Source organism: Oryx dammah, unplaced genomic scaffold (assembly GCF_014754425.2).
Source record: "Oryx dammah isolate SB20612 unplaced genomic scaffold, SCBI_Odam_1.1 HiC_scaffold_2, whole genome shotgun sequence".
Classification (NCBI taxonomy): Eukaryota; Metazoa; Chordata; class Mammalia; order Artiodactyla; family Bovidae; genus Oryx; species Oryx dammah.
In genome coordinates this window covers 52,193,834-52,211,766 of record NW_024070186.1, presented here as the reverse complement: position 1 = coordinate 52,211,766, position 17,933 = coordinate 52,193,834, and positions in this window count along the sequence as shown.

Sequence of the window (17,933 nt, the reverse complement as noted above, 5' to 3'; positions counted from 1 at the left end):
AAGGACTGATGTTGGAGCTGAAACTCCAACACTTTGGCCACCTGATATGAAGAGGGGACTCATTTGAAAAGACCCTGTTGCTGGGAAAGATTGAAGGCAGGAGGAGAAGGGGACGACCGAGGATGAGATGGCTGGATGGCATCACTGACTCGATGGACATGAGTCTGAGTGAACTCCGGGAGTTGGTGATGGACAGGGAGGCCTGGCGTGCTGTGATTCATGGGGTCGCAAAGAGTCTGACATGACTGAGCGACTGAACTGAACTGAATTCTGTGTATTACCATCTCTTCTTATTTTCTGCCTCTGTTAGGTCCAAACCATTTCTGTCCTTTATTGTGCCCATCTTTGCGTGAAATGTTCCCTTGGTATCTCTAATTTTCTTAAAGAGATCTCTAGTCTTTCCCATTGTATTGTTTTCCTCTATTTCTTTGCACTGATCACTGAAGAAGGCTTTCTTATGTCTCCTTGCCATTCTTTGGAACTCTGCATTCTAATGGGTATAACTTTCCTTTTCTTCTTTGCCTTTTGCTTTTCTTCTTTTCTCAGCTATTTGTAAGGCCTTCTCAGACAACCATGTGGCTTTTTCCATTCTTTTTTCTTGGGGATGGTCTTGATGACTGCCTCCTGTACAATGCCACAAACCTCTGTCCATAGTTCTAAAGGCATTTGATTTCATTATTTTTACTCTTTTTTCAGCCACAAGATTACGTGTTCCCACATCACTACCTGCTCCATGAAGCTATAGTGATAAAATGTCTGCAAAGAATGCAGGGTACATAGAGGCCCATAAAACTGTCATAACCTAATTTATATCAAGTCGAGTACTGAGAATAAATTTCTTCACAACAGTTTTTTCCCTCAGATGACTGGAAGTAACTTAGAAGAACTTCTAATACTTGTAAACATCTGGGCTTAGCAGATTTCTAGATAAACACTTAGAATCATTTCTCATGAAAATGTTCTAATGCATTTCTGCAGGCAAGAAGAGCAGTTAACCTCAGTTCAAAGATCTACTTCTTAGGTTATAGCAAATTTGAAGAAAAGTTTTAATGCTAGATCTGTTAATAGAGTATGTATTCCTAGTAAATTTTCCTTTTGAAATTATAAGAAGTGAGTTTTGTAACTTAAGATGTCTGAATCCTTTTTAAGGTTTAGAATTGACAAAACCAATCCACAGGTGCATGTTTTCCTTTGACCATTTGTTAAATGGCCTCCCTGTGAAATCCAACTCTCCTGTCTGTGTGTGTATATATGTATATACATATACATATACATATACATATATACACACACACATATATATATGGGTATATATATATATATATATACACACACACACACACACACACACATATATATACACACATATATATATAAGCAAAAAACAAAACAATGTTTTCCTGAAAAATAGATTACATTATCAGAGTTCTATTTTAATACTGTCATTTGAACTGAAATATGGCTAGTAACGTCTCCCTTCTTACTGTACACTTAGTATTCCTGCAAAGTTCTATTTGAAAGTCATGTTCAGCTCATATATTGTTTCTCTGACAGCCTTTCTGCTTCTCATTCTGAAATATACATGTATACGAAAATACATATTTTTCCCCTAAGACAGAATCACTTTCTATGAAGCTCACTCTTAAAGGGGAACTTAAAAATATCCTAGTGTCATAATCATAAAAGAACAGATTATTTGTCAAGAAAGAAATAAGATAAAATCTTCCACCAAATGAAAAGTGAATATAATCTTTCCCACCACATTTTCAAACACTTTCTTCATGCTTGCCATCAAATATGCAGCCGACTTCTTATTCTAGATTGTTTTTCAATCCTAATTTCAACATTACCCCATGATATGATATCAACAACTCATTGAGTGAATAACATGATCAACGGTACTAAAGAACGTGAAAAATAAAATTCAAATCTGTTTTAGATATTTATACTGTCAAGTAATTAAAGATTTGAAAAATAATCAGTTGAGCATTCATATATCAAGTATTAAATATAATTATCCTAGCCCTTTGCTAAGGTAAACAGGTACAGCCATCATCTCATTGTAAAAATTACTTCTAAAAGTGAAAGTGAAAATGAACCTCTTAAATAAAAAATAATAATTTGTTGTAATAAGAATTACTTATGTACTACACTCAGAGAAGGCAATGGCACCCCTCTCCAGTACTCTTGCCTGGAAAATCCCATGGATGGAGGAGCCTGGTAGGCTGTGGTTCATGGAGTCGCTAAGAGTCGGACACGACTGAGTGACTTCACTTTCACTTTTCACTTTCATGCATTGGAGAAGGAAATGGCAACCCACTCCAGTGTTCTTTCCTGGAGAATCCCAGGGATGGGGGAGCTTGGTAGGCTGCCGTCTACGGGGTCACAAAGAGTCAGACACGACTGCAGTGACTTAGCAGTAGCAGCAGTAGCAGTAGCAGTATTTACTACACTACTTCATGTTTTGTTTTCCAAATTGTTATGTCAACTTCTTGGGTGAAATGTTAGTGTGAAAGCTGATGATTGACTCAAATCTTGATACCACTAATATTTTGTGCCATAAAACACTTCAAATTTCAGAAGCGTATTATTGGTCTTGCTAGATATGTATTTTGTAAGATGTTAATAGAAGTATACCTCCTCAATTCCAAAGCATCCCATAAAATTCAACTTCAAATAAATGATATAGATTGTTACAAATACATGTGAGACTTTCTATTATATGTCACCTCTGGTGGCACAGACAGTAAAGAATACACCTGCAATACAGGAGACCTGGGTTCAATTCCTGGATCAGGAAGATCTCCTGGAGAAGGCTACCCACTCCAGTAATCCTGCCTGGAGAATTCCATGGACAGAGGAGATTGGAGGGCTATAGGTCAAAGGGGTCACAAAGAGTTGGACATGACTGAATAACTAACATTTCTATTATACAATGTCAGGGATTAGCTGAGGCTGTTCAAATCAACAGCCAGATGATCTAGACCAGTGGTGGGTACCTGGACTATAGGGTTAGAAGAATTTACCTGTGGCTTCAATTTAAGGATATTGTGAGCACCTGTGTCACACCAAAATCTTTACACATCTCCAGCCCAATTGGCAAGTATATACCCAAAGACAGAGCCATGAAATAACTAGAGGTAGTTTCTAGGAAGAAGCTGTTGCTGCTGCTGCTGCTAAGTCGCTTCAGTCGTGTCCGACTCTATGTGACCCCATAGACGGCAGCCCACCAGGCTCCCCCATCCCTAGGATTCTCCAGGCAAGAACAGTGGAGTGGGTTGCCATTTCTTTCTCCAATGCATAAAAGTGAAAATTGAAAGTGAAATCGCTCAGTCGTGTCTGACTCTTAGCAACCCCATGGACTGTAGCCCACCAGGCTCCTCCATCCGTGGGATTTTCCAGCCAAGAGTACTGGAGTGGGGTGCCATCACCTTCTCTGAGGTATAGGCTAGGGAAAGAAAAATAATGAATGAAAGATGTCTCTCTAAAAATGAATGCCTGTATATGAAAAGAGGCTCATCATTGCTAATTATTGGAGAAATTCAAATCAAAGCCACAAAAAGGTACCATTTCACATTAGTCCAAACAGCCATCATCAAAAAATCTACAAATAGCAAAAGTCATAGAAGATATTGAGAAAAAGGAAACCCTCCTCTTCTATTGGTGGGAACACAAATTAGTCCAGCCATTAGGGAAATCGTAGAGGTCTCTTGAAAAATAGAAAGTAGAGTTGCCATATGATCCAGTAATCTCGTTCCTGAATGTATATCTGGACAAACTATAATTTGAAAAGATACATGCACTCAAATGTTCATAGAGGGATTGTTTACCAAGACATGGAAGTAACCTAAGTGTCCATCAGCTGATAAACAGATAAAGATGTGGTATATTTATATAAGGTAATATTACTCAACCATAAAACAATTCTACATATATATGCATGCATGTTAAGTCATTTCAGTCTTGTCTGACTCTATACAATCTTATGGACTATAGCCTGCTAGGGTCCTCTGTCAATGGGATTTTCCAGGCAAGAATACTGGAGTGGGTTGCTATGTCCTCCTCCGGGGGATCTTCCTGACCCAGGGTTAGAAACCATGTCTCATGTCTCATTCATTGCCAGGCAGGTATTTACCACTAGTGCCACTTGGGAAGCCCTTAAAGAAATGCCTTTTCACTAAAGGCCTTTTCTTTTTTTGGCTGTGTGCATGTTAAGTTGCTTTATCTTTATCTGAATCTGTAACCTATGAACTGTAGCCCACCAGGCTCCATGGAATTTTCTAGGTAAGAATACTGGAGTGTGTTGCCATGCCCTCCTCCAGGGCATCTTCTTGACTCAGGGATAGAACCTGTGTCTCTTATATCTACTGTATTGACAGGCAGGTTCTTTACCACTAGTGCCACCTGGGAAGCCCCCACATATGTATGTATGTATGTATGTATGTATATGTGTATATATAACTGAATCACTTTACTGTATAGTAGAAACTAACAGAACATTGTAAATCAACTCTGCTTCAGTAAAACACATTTTTAAAAAATCAAAAAGAAAATAAAAATGAGTACATATAGGAACTTAGACAAAATTACTTAGAAAATTATTTTCAGAAAAGTTACTTTAGAAAAAAAATTATAAAAGAAATGCAAAACCAAAAATCCAGCTATAATTAAGATGGAATACAAGGAAAAACTAGAAACCAGAAGGAAAAATAAAAAGATGAAGTGGAGATGCTGATGCTGCTAAGTCGCCTCAGTCGTGTCCGACTCTGTGTGACCCCATAGACGGCAGCCCACCAGGCTCTGCTGTCCCTGGGATTCTCCAGGCAAGATCACTGGAGTGGGTTGCCATTTCCTTCTCCAATGCATAAAAGTGAAAGTGAAAGTGAAGTCACTCAGTCGCATCCGACTCTTAGTGACCCCAAGGACTGCAGCCCACCAGGCTCCTCCATCCATGGGATTTTCCAGGCAAGAGTACTGGAGTGGGGTGCCATTGCCTTCTCTGGAAGTGGAGATATGAGTATAAAATTACATTTCTGAATGTATTAGCTACCTTCAAAAAGCACATCTGATGTGAAGTTTACATTAAACAAAAAAACAATATTCTTTAGAACAATAGTTTCAAAATATTAGTTTATATTAGAATTAGCTGGGGTTTTTTTTTTAAAGGCAACTTGTGTCACTTTCCCTGTGATTTTGACTTCTGATTTACTCATTTAGAACTTTTTGAAGGGTAATTTTATTTATTTTTATTCTTCAATTAAAATCATTCCTTGTTGAAATGTATTTTAAAGGTAATATGGTAATAAAATTGATTTTTAAGAATGTCTTTAAGGCTGAACTTTGAGGACAAGTGGGCAGCTTTGGATTTCTCCAGAAATAAATGAGTGCATTAGGGAATCTCAAGTCTCATGTGAAGTTAAAAACTATTTACTGTCATCATTATAACTATCATCTTGTAGAAAGTTTCTTAACAACAACAAAAATCAACAGATTAAAAGGAGATATAGACACATAAAAATATGCATATAGATATCCACACATATGGAGGTACACCCATAAAGAAAAGTACATAAAACTTCAGAGACATATTCTTGTATAAGTTAGATCAAATTAACAGTCACTTGTGGTAAAAAAAAAAAAAAGCATAAATGTGTAATTTGATGTAATTTAGGCATTACTTTCTGATTTTGGAAATAATTAGAATTATAAGATGAGATTTATAGGATACCTACATGTCTAATTGAGATATTTATCTATTTTGAGGTAAATATAGTATTAATAACAAATATTCAAATCACAATCAAGACATAGATACTAGGAATAGTTCCATGAGAAATATTATCTTATGGTTATTTCAAAAAAGTCACATTTCACAGTATGTTTTGGTATCATTTTCATTAATTTACATTATTTACTTGTTGAGGGTCATGGTTGACCTTTATATCGTCATGAAAAATAGGAAAAAGAAAACTAGAAAATAAAAAAATCTTAACCATGAGTAGAAAGGGAGAAATACCTATAATCCACTCTCCCCTTCGTGACTCATACAGGAGGAACTGTTTGTCATATGTGAAAAATTAATATTTCCTAGTCTATTTATTTCATCTATTTAAACAAAATTCATAAAAAGTGAAACAGAATATACAAACAAAACACAGGTAAACAACAAGAATTAAACATAGTAGCTTAAAATATTTGTGTGTGTCTTGGCATTAAAGCTATCTGGTTATAGGATGGTTTGGTTTTATGGAATGTTAGTTGCAAAAAATAGAAACTCAGCTACATACATTTTAAAAGTAATTTCTTTCTTATTTATAGGTAATACTATAAGACAACCTATATCAAGATTGATTTTATTATTTACTGAGTAAATAGAAGATGAACCAATAAAAAGTACCAATAACAGGAATCTCTGAAAATGCTGTTTCAAAAATCATCACTATTGGACATATCTATTACTTAGTAAGCTTTAAATTACTATGTAAGATTAATTTTCAAAGTTTTCCTGAAGTCAATTACTTTTCTAAAACATTTCACACGTGAATATTTAATATTCTAGCCATACCAACTTGATAAGAGAATGTTAGCCTTTAAATATAAATGGATTTTGAACGAGGATATCTATTCAGTTATTGACCCAAGCCACTTTTTTTTTTTTTTTTAACTTTCTTGACTATGTTTGAGAATCCGTCATGATTTCTAACACCAGTGATTAGTGTTTATGACAGAATCATCCTAATCTTTACTTCCTGGGTAGTTCTCAAATTTATTTTTTAATAATAATAGTTTATAATAATAATAGTTTTTTAGTAATAATAGTTTAATAATAATAGTTCTCACATTCCTTTTGTGAGAATAATTACCTTAGATATGTTTCTTTAGGCTTTCTTTCTAATCCTGACAAATTACACCCTACAGTATCTCCCTCTGAAGTGGAGTGACAGACTGACAGGTGTTGTCAGCAAGAAGTCTGATGACTGAGAGATGTATTTGTCTCCTAATAGATTCAATAAAGCATAAAGGGGAGGGAAGGCAGCAGTGACTGCAGCATGGGGAAGCCTTTGGCAAACCCCTTCTGAAAGATGTTACATCTCCGACTACTCTGATTGAGGCACAGATACTTACACACTGCACTGTTGACTTTGTAAAATATTCAGCCAAGATGTCTGATGGCATGTTATTATCTAAAAAACCATGATACATATCATAATGAAGTCCAGATTCATGTTTGTTTGTTTGTGGGTTTGTTTTTTTTTTTTTTTTTTTGTACTTTCAAAAAATGCTGCGGTCGAGTGTTGTTAGAAAAATGACATAAAAATGTATCTTAACGGTCCCTTATCTCTTATTTCCACTGCAACTTGGAAACTACGCTCTGAGCATCTTCTCAGCAGCAAACATCTTCAGCCTGCTGTGACGCTTTACACCCTCAGCAAGACTTCCTCCCACCTTCATTTAGTTCCCCTAAGGAAACACTGTGTGCTGTGTATTCATTTTTTGCAGCCCTTGGATCCTAAGCATAGCTAAACAGAAACTGACCAATTCTGCAATAAGCAACCTTTTCAATTAGTCATACTGTCACCTGTGATAATGTAAGTTCTTTGTGATTCTAATCATCATCAGCCGTCATTCATATAATGCCAGGTGCCTGGCAAAGCACTCTGGAATTTTTCATCCATCTGTCCAGTCTTAGAAATGACCTTCTACCACTTTCCTTTGTATACATGTTGTCTTTAAATAGGGCATTTGCATAACAAAAGAATGCCTCTGACTACACTAGGAAGTTGCATGGTGAGAGAAGAAACTGTACTACATTCTTTGTAATCCATGTGACATTGAAGGCTATTTCCATTCAGCCTCGGGCCACCAACACTTCAGTATATTTATTTAAGGGCAGCAAATGCTGTTAACAAGCATACATCTCTCTTTTATCAACTACAAATTTATTAGTAGCAGAAAAAAATCTATAATACAAATAGATATTTGTATTGCAAATACTTAAAGGAGTAACTAATGAGGCCATTTATTGTCCAAATTAATTATTATGCTGAGAAACAGTCTACAAGCCAGTATGTGCTTTGAAATTAAGCATTTTCAGTAAATACATCAAAGCAGTTGGAACCAAACTAAGAGCACAAACTTCAGAAATATCTCTATTCATATTGATCCTAGCTTGCATAATGTTATATAGAAAACTAGCTACAAACACTTTAAAATAAATGACCCACAGGCAAATGTAAAGAAATGAACAGCCTCCCAAGGAGAAATATTCTAACTAGACTGACCATAAAATTAATCCTCCAAACCAAAATACTTCTGAGAATGGAAGAGGCCATTATTAGTAATTACATGAGGACCACATGCATAATGCTGGATGTTCCCAAGCAAAACAATATGTATGCTCTCTGTGCTTCAACTTCCATTGCTCCAAAGGCCTTAAATAAACACTTAAGTCTTTATCTATTGCATAAAGCATATGTTTCTTTAAATGCTTCCATGATATTGCCCCATCCACCATTCCATTCGTCCACTACATTATTCTAACATGAATCTCCTGTCTGAGAATATTGATCTACATGTGTTAGCTGGCCAGGCTCTTCTGAAATTCTTTACCTGGGGCTATAGGTTCTGCTTGGGGATAATATCCTGCAACTTAATCTATCAAAGGTAAATCACTCTTGTAACACAAGGTTGAATTAATTATGTCTTTTGAGGGCAAATGGCAGAGAGATTTTAGGTCCCTTTATGTCAGGGAATGGAATAAACCTTCCATAAGCAAGTCAGCTCTGAGGAATTGTTCCTTCATCTCTCTATTTTTTTCCTAAATAGAATTTTGTCTCCAACTCCTTTCTTACTGACAGTTCAACTATGTCAGGATTATTTTATTGGTCTAGGTCCTGGAGAAGTACTGAACTTAGTTAATTATCATATTTCCTAGGAGTCTGAGATTTCATACTATACCATTCTTAGAAGTGTGTCATTGGACTCTAACACCTGTATTCACTGAAAGGACAAACCACCATGGCTAACAGTGGGATCTCTTAGGTGGATTCTTTACCATCTGAGCCACCAAGGAAGCCCAAGAATACTAGAGTGGGTAGTCTATCCCTTCTCCAGGGGATCTTCCTGACCCAAGAACTGAACCGGGTTTTGGGTGGATTTTTTTTTTTTTTTAAACCAGCTGAGCTACCCAGGAAACCCTTTACTCTGAAAAAGAACATGGCAAGCCGGGTGAAGAATATGGAGCACTTTGAACCTCCCTTTCTTTGTGAATCCTTCCAAAAATCTTGACAGGTAAAATTCAGTTTTTCCTACAGAATACTTTCATATAATTTTGTGTTTCTCCTCATCACTGAGATATATCTATGTTAAATCAGAACACTTATGTTTCAGTTTCTATCCCCCACTGGTTCATGAACTTTTTCCCCCAGCTTTGCTGAGATATAATTGACATAACACATTGTGTAAGTTTAAGGTATACAATGTGATTTGATATACCTATGTTACAAAATGATTAACACTACAGCATCATCTAACACCTTTGTCACATTACATAATTACCATTCTTTTTTGTGGTGAGAAAATTTAAGATCCATTCTCTTAGCAACTTTCAAGTATGGAATATAGCATTATTAACAATAATTACCATGATATAGATTAGACCCATAGAACTTATTCATCTTATAACTAGAAGCTTATACTTTTTGATTAATATTTCACAATTTTTACCCCCTCCTCCCAGCTGCTGGTAACTACCACTCCTTTCTGAGTTTAGAATTTTGCTTTTTATAGACTCTCTCTATAAGTGAAATCATAGAATATTTATCTATCATCTGCCATTTCACTTAGCATAATGCCCTCCAAGTCCATCCAAGTTGTCACAAATAACATAATTTTCTTCTTTCTCCTGAAGAATAATATTCATTTCTGTGTGTGTGTGTGTGTGTGTGTGTGTAGGGATGTGTGTGCAGGTGCCATAGTTTATTTATTTATTCATTCATCCATAGATGGATGCATAGGTTGTTTCCATATCTTGGCTATCATGAATAATGTTACGATGAACATGAGAGTGCAGATATCACTTGGAGACCCTGTTTTCATTTCCTTTGAAAAGAAATATACTATATAAGTACTCTAAATATACTATATACTCAGAAGTAGAATTGCTGACTGGATCATGAACTTCTGAAATTGCCATTCCTTATGGTACAAGTAACACGGCACTCAGTGTATGGTCAATAATTGTTAATTGTATTGAACTGACAAATTAGTAAGTAATATTATTCAAAATAATGTTAAAAATATATCATAAACAAGAGAAATCAACAGCTCTTTTACTCTAAGATGATGAGAAATAAGTTGCTATTCATCTCATTTCTCATTGCTTCTTGCCTCTATCATTTTTATGCTAGACAGAAAAATAGAAGCAATGGATGTGTATTAAGTAAAATTATACAAAAAGTACTAAGAAGGCATCAGGAATTATAATTATTGGTATCATAAATCATATATTCTTAAAGAATTAAGTGTCAAATTAATTTTAAGCCTTATCATTGTTTTGAGTAAAAAATTAATTTTATACAGTCAACATAATTATAGAATTAGCCAACTATCATAAAGAGATTAACTTGAATATAAGATCAAGAAAATAGAGGTGTGTAAGAAGCAGAAACAAACAAAAATTCAATGTCTTATCAACCTTTATATCATTTTAAATACAAATAAGGTTAATGTGCTTCCCAAGTCGTGCCAGTGGTACAGAACCTGCGAGCTAATACAGGAGACGTTAAGAGGAGAAGGTTTATATAATATTATGGCATTATATATATGCTTATATATATATATATATATGCTTATATATATGTTTACATATATATGCTTATATCTTCTTAAAAAAAAAAAAAACTTTGCATGAAAGGATTACTACCACCATATAACTGAAAACCCAAGAAATGCCAGTTTCAGTTTCAGTTTAGTCGCTCAGTCGTGTCCGACACTTTGTGACCCCATGAATCGCAGCACGCCAGGCCTCCCTGTCCATCACCATCTCCCGGAGTTCACTCAGACTCACATCCATCGAGTCTGTGATGCCATCCAGCCATCTCATCCTCGGTCATCCCATTCTTCTCCGGCCCCCATTCCCTCCCAGCATCAGAGTCTTTCCCAATGAGTCATCTCTTCACAGGAGGTGGCCAAAGTACTGGAGCTTCAGCTTTAGCATCTTCCTTCCAAAGAAATCCCAGGATTGATCTCCTTCAGAATGGACTGGTTGGATATCCTTGCAGTCCAAGGGACTCTCAAGAGTCTGCTCCAACACCACAGTTCAAAAGCATCAATTCTTCGGCACTCAGCCTTCTTCACAGTCCAACTCTCACATCCATACATGACCACAGGAAAAACCATAGCCTTGACTAGACGGACCTTAGTCAGCAAAGTAATGTCTCTGCTTTTGAATATACTATCTAGACTGGTCATAATTTTTCTCTGAAGCAGTAAGCATCTTTTAATTTCATGGCTGCAATCACCATCTGCAGTGATTTTGGAGCCCAAAAAAATGAAGTCTGACACTGTTTCCACTGTTTCCCCATCTATTTCCCATGAAGTGATGAGACTGGATGCCATGACCTTTGTTTTCTGAATGTTGAGCTTTAACCCAACTTTTTCACTCTTCTTTCAAGTTCATCAAGAGGCTTTTTAGTTCCTCTTCACTTTCTGCCATAAGGGTGATGTCATCTGCATATCTGAGGTTATTGATATTTCTCCTGGCAATCTTGACTCCAGCTTGTGTTTCTTCCAGTCCAGCATTCCTCATGATGTGCTCTGCATAGAAGTTAAATAAGCAGGGTGACAATATACAGCCTTGAAGTACTCCTTTTCCTATTTGGAACCAGTCTGTTGTTCCATGTCCAGTTCTAACTGTTGCTTCCTGACCTACATACAGATTTCTCAAGAGGCAGGTTAGGTGGTCTGGTATTCCCATCTCTTTCAAAATTTTCCACAGTTTCTTGTGATCCACACAGTCAAAGGCTTTGGCATAGTCAATAAAGCAGAAATAGATGTTTTTCTGGAACTCTCTTGCTTTTTCCATGATCCAGCGGATGTTGTCAATTAGATCTCTGGTTCCTCTGCCTTTTCTAAAACAGCTTGAACATCAGGGAGTTCATGATTGACATATTGCTGAAGCCTGGCTTGAAGAATTTTGAGCATTACTTTACTAGCACGTGAGATGAGTGCAATTGTGTGGTAGTTTGAGCATTCTTTGGCATTGCCTTTCTTCGGGATTGGAATGAAAACTGACCTTTTCCAGTCTTGTGGCCACTGCTGAGTTTTCCAAATTTGCTGGCATATTGAGTGCAGCACTTTCACAGCATCATCTTTCAGGATTTGAAACAGCTCAACTGGAATGCCATCACCTCCATTAGCTTTGTTCGTAGTGATGCTTTCTAAGGCCCACTTGACTTCACTTTCCAAGATGTATGGCTCTAGATTAGTGATCACATCATCATGATTATCTGGGTCGTGAAGATCTTTTTTGTACAGTTCTTCCGTGTATTCTTGCCACCTCTTCTTAATATCTTCTGCTTCTGTTAGGTCCATACAATTTCTGCCCTTTATCGAGCCCATCTTTGCATGAAATGTTCCCTTGGTATCTCTCATTTTCTTGAAGAGATCTCTAGTCTTTCCCATTCTGTTCTTTTCCTCTATTTCTTTGCATTGATCGCTGAAGAAGGCTTTCTTATCTCTTCTTGCTATTCTTTGGTACTCTGCATTCAGACGCTTATATCTTTCCTTTTCTCCTTTGCTTTTCTCCTCTCTTCTTTTCACAGCTATTTGTAAGTCCTCCCCAGACAACCATTTTGCTTTTTTGCATTTCTTTTCCATGGGGATGGTCTTGATCCCTGTCTCCTGTACAATGTCCCGAACCTCATTCCATAGTTCATCAGGCACTCTATCTATCACATCTAGACCCTTAAATCTATTTCTCACTTTCACTGTATAATTATAAGGGATTTGATTTAGGTCGTACCTGAACGGTCTAGCAGTTTTCCCTACTTTCGTCAATTTAAGTCTGAATTTGGCAATAAGGAGTTCATGATCTGAGCCACAGTCAGCTCCTGGTCTTGTTTTTGTTGACTTTATAGAGCTTCTCCATCTTTGGCTGCAAAGAATATGATCAATCTGATATCGATATTGACCATCTGGTTATGTCCATGTGTAGAGTCTTCTCTTGTGTTGTTGGAAGAGGGTGTTTGCTATGACCAGTGCATTTTCTTGGCAAAACTCTATTAGTCTTTGCCCTGCTTCATTCTGCATTCCAAGGCCAAATTTGCCTGTTACTCCAGGTATTTCTTGACTTCCAACTTTTGCATTCCAGTCCCCTATAATGAAAAGGATATCTTTTTTAGGTATTAGTTCTAAAAGGTCTTGTAGGTCTTCATAAAACCGTTCAACTTCAGCTTCTTCAGTGTTACTGGTTGGGGCATAGACTTGGATTACTGTGATATTGAATGGTTTGCCTTGGAGACGACCAGAGATCATTCTGTCGTTTTTGAGATTGCATCCAAGTACTGCATTTCAGACTCTTTTGTTGACCATGATAGCTACTCCATTTCTTCTGAGGGTTTCCTGCCCACAGTAGTAGATATATTGGTCATCTGAGTTAAATTCACCCATTCCAGTCCATTTTAGTTTGCTGATTCCTAGAATTTCGATGTTCACTCTTGCCATCTCTTGTTTGACCACTTCCAATTTGCCTTGATTTATGGACCTAATATTCCAGATTCCTACGCAATATTGCTCTTTACAGCATCGGATCTTGCTTCCATCACCAGTCACATCCACAACTGGGTATTGTTTTTGCTTTGGCTCCATCCCTTCATTCTTTCTGGAGTTATTTCTCCACTGATCTCCAGTAGCATATTGGGCACCTAATGACCTGTGGAGTTCCTCTTTCAGTATCCTATCATTTTGCCTTTTCATACTGTTCATGGGGTTCTCAAGGCAAGAATACTGAAGTGGTTTGCCATTCCCTTCTCCAGTGGACCAGGCTCCGTCAGACCTCTCCACCATGACCCACCCGTCTTGGGTTGCCCCGCAGGCATGGCTTGGTTTCATTGAGTTAGACAAGGCTGTGTTCCTAGTGTGATTAGAGTGACTAGTTTTCTGTGAGTATGGTTTCAGTGTGTCTGCCCTTTGATGCCCTCTTGCAACACCTACCATCTTACTTGAGTTTCTCTTACATTGGGCATGGGGTATCTCTTCACAGTTGCTCCAGCAAAGCACAGCAGCTGCTCCTTACCTTGGACGAGGGGTATCTCCTTACTGCAGCCATCCTGACTTTCAACATGGGATAGCTCCTCTAGGCCATCTTGCACCTGTGCAGCCACCGCTTCTCAGGATGCTCCTCCCAGCCACCGGCCCAGGCCTCGTGCTTGGGGTGCTCCTCAAGATCACCACTCCAGCCTTGGGCACGAGGTGTCTCCTCCCAGCTGCCGCCCTTGGCCTCGGGCTCGGTGTGGCTCCTCAGGGTCACCTCCCCTGACCTCGGATGCGGGGTGTCTCCTCCCGGCCGCCGCTCCTGACCTAGGACACAGGGTAGCTCCTCTCGGCCGTTCCTGCGCCGTCGCAGCCTGGCACTCTAGGCCGCTGCCCCTGACCTTGTACGCGGGGTAGCTGCTCTCGGCCACGCTTAGTGCGCCAGCCCTTGCAGCCGCATGCGCTTAGCGCGCCGGCTCTCGCAGCCGCCTGCACTGCACTGAAAAATCATACAGATGGGCAAGGGAAATACATTGAGGTCACGTCTAATCTGGCTCTGAGAGTTAATCATAAAGAGTAATAGAATTCAACTGGTAGTTAATCAGAAGTCAAATTGTGTCTTTCAGTTCAGTTGAGTTCAGTTCAGTCGCTCAGTTGTGTCTGACTCTTTGCGACCCCATGAATTGCTGCACGCCAGGCCTCCCTGTCCATCACCAGCTCCCGGAGTTCACTCAAACTCACGTCCATCGAGTCAGTGATGCCATCCAGCCATCTCATCCTCTGTCATTCCCTTCTCCCCCTGCCCACAGTCCCTCCCAGCATCAGAGTCTTTTCCAATGAGTCAGCTCTTCACATGAGGTGGCCAAAGTACTGGAGTTTCAGCTTTAAGCATCATTCCTTCCAAAGAACACCCAGGGCTGATCTCCTTTAGATGGACTGGTTGGATCTCCTTGCAGTCCAAGGGACTTTCAAGAGTCTTCTCCAACACCACAGTTCAAAAGAATCAATCCTTCGACACTCAGCTTTCTTCACAGTCCAACTCTCACATCCATACATGACTACTGGAAAAACCATAGCCTTGATTAGATGGACCTTTGTTGGCAAAGTAATGTCTGCTTTTGAATATGCTATCTAGGTTGGTCATAACTTTCTTTCCAAGGAATAAGCGTCTTTTTACCTGGCATTGCTAATTCTGGTCCCTGAAAACAAAATGCAGCCAAACTTTTTCCCACCAAAATTATGATGGGGCCTAAATTCTTTACCTACTCCATTAAGATTGGTAGATTTTGGAGACTACTGTGCACAGTTTAATGCAACTGGATGATCTCTTTACCTTTATTCTGCAGGCCTTAAGAAATGTTTTCAGAGAGTGATAGAGTTTGTATCTTCCCAAGTGAAAATCTTATTGGTTACTTGAAAGTACCTTTTGTTTATACATCTCTCTATTAGGAAAATAAATTTTGGAATCAAAGTCATCCATGGGGTAGTGGAGGGGGTAGAATCATTATATACAATTAGTTAAAAGGGGGAGGGAGTAAGGAGAAAAAAAAAGAAGACACTGGACATAGGAAACTCCACCATGGAATGTTTTAGTACTAATAGAATACAGATGATTCAATATTCATATAATTTTTATTTTCACTATAAGCAGTTTGATATAAAACATATAAATGATCTGTTAAACATGTTGTGAATCCCTTTTCTCTTAGGTTCAAGAATGAGTTAAGATTTCCAGCTAGGGAAATTTTGTTGTGTTAAATCTCTAGCTTATGGTAAATAGGACTAATTTTTTCACTGAACTTCTGTCCTGCTCTAAGCTGAAAAGAGAAATGAACACATCAGTGAACAGGGATTGGTACGAGGGTTATAGTAGCATGATAAATGCAAAGAAATATTTTTTTTCTTTCAATTCATTGCAGATATTGGTTAGCAGTTTATCTGTACAAAAATAAAATGTGACCCCTATAAAACAGCCAAGGTCAGTGAGCATCCGTCATGGAAGTTAAATTTCCCTCAAGCCTCTTCAGTCTTTTACAAGATTTTTTCCCTTCTTCCTAAGATGAATAAGACCTTTATAAAGGGTTGTAGGGTCCATTGAATCTCTCATTCAACTTCCCACATTTTGTATATGCTTTCTTTCAAAGCTGTTATTGAAGAACAAAATTTAACATGCTAGATTTTTTTTGAAAACTAAGGGAATCTTATGGTGTAAAAAAAGTCTTGTTTACTACAAATTTTATCTTTCAACTACTCATGTTGCAACTAAGTGATTTTTTGGTGCAACTAATGGGGTCACAAAGAGTTGGCCACCACTGAGCTCATAGGGAACAACTTCATTGACTCCATAATGTTTAAATCTCTCCTTGGAGTAAGAAGAGATACATGAAACAGATTACATATTTGAAGATCCTTTCTTGCTTGAAATTTATATTTATCAATAAATTGTTGTTAAGCTTGGCTATTTATTATAGCTTGATAATTAATTATTAGGTCATTGTGTTTGACAGGATATTATAACTAATAGTTTAAAAACACAGCTTTATGAAACAGGAAGGAAGGGGGCAGTGCACAACCTTGAAAAGAATGACATAGTCCTGTGACACAGGACATAAACTGATTAGAATCAAGTAGGTCCAAGAGGGCAAATAAATCAATTTCTCCTAGATGCTGAACCTCAGTATATTCTCATCATAACATATCAGCAAGCTGAATGACACATTCACAGGCACCATGACAGTTCCATGGTCAACCATTAAGGTCAAAAGTGGGTAGTGGCCCAATTCTTGGAAATCCCCACTCCTTCCCCCAAATATCTGGAACACTCCTCCCACTCCTTAGCCTATGAAATTATTCATTCCTATTAAAATTGACAACTTCATATTCTGGTGCATTTCTTGCATTCTGTGATGGCCCACACTCGTGGGACTATCTAAATACTTCTTATTTATAACATTTGTCTCTCACTGAATTCTTTCTGCAATGAGCCATCAATAACTTGAACTTCTTTAAGTCCTGAGATAAGTATGTGACATCTTTCTCTCTCTCTACTGTGTATTGAGTGCCTAGAACTGCCTGGCACATAGAACATCTCCAAGAAAATATTTGTAAATGGATGAAAAATACATCAGTGAGTGAATAATTGACTCAGACACTGAACATACACTACACAAAAGAGCAAAGGTTTATTTCCAGAATATAAAGAAAGCTGAATTCCAAATGGACCTCAAACCCAAAATTTCACATTTGGTGTATAGTATTCTTGAGGCCATGTGTGTGTGCTAAGGCACTTCAGTTGTGTCTGACTCTGTGATCCTATGGACTGTAGCCCACCAGGCTCTTCTGTCCATGGGATTGTTGCCATGTCTTCCTCCAGAGGATTTTCCTAACCCAGGGATTGGGTCTCCTGCAGTGGTTGGCAGGTTCTTTACTACTAGCACCATCTAGGAAGCTTCTGACTTATTTATTTTTTAAATTTAATGACATAAAATGTCAATAGAAGTTAATGAGAGACTCTGAGTACTGAGAAATATCCACTGTGGTGCTTGGTTGTCTTTGTCCCCTCTGGCTGTTTCTTACCTCCCAACAGCCCATGACCTTAGCCTCAAAATCCCCCTTCCTCTTGCCGTCGATAAAGAGCCAAACAATGGCTGTTGATCTGCAAAACTAATTTCTTCCTCTTC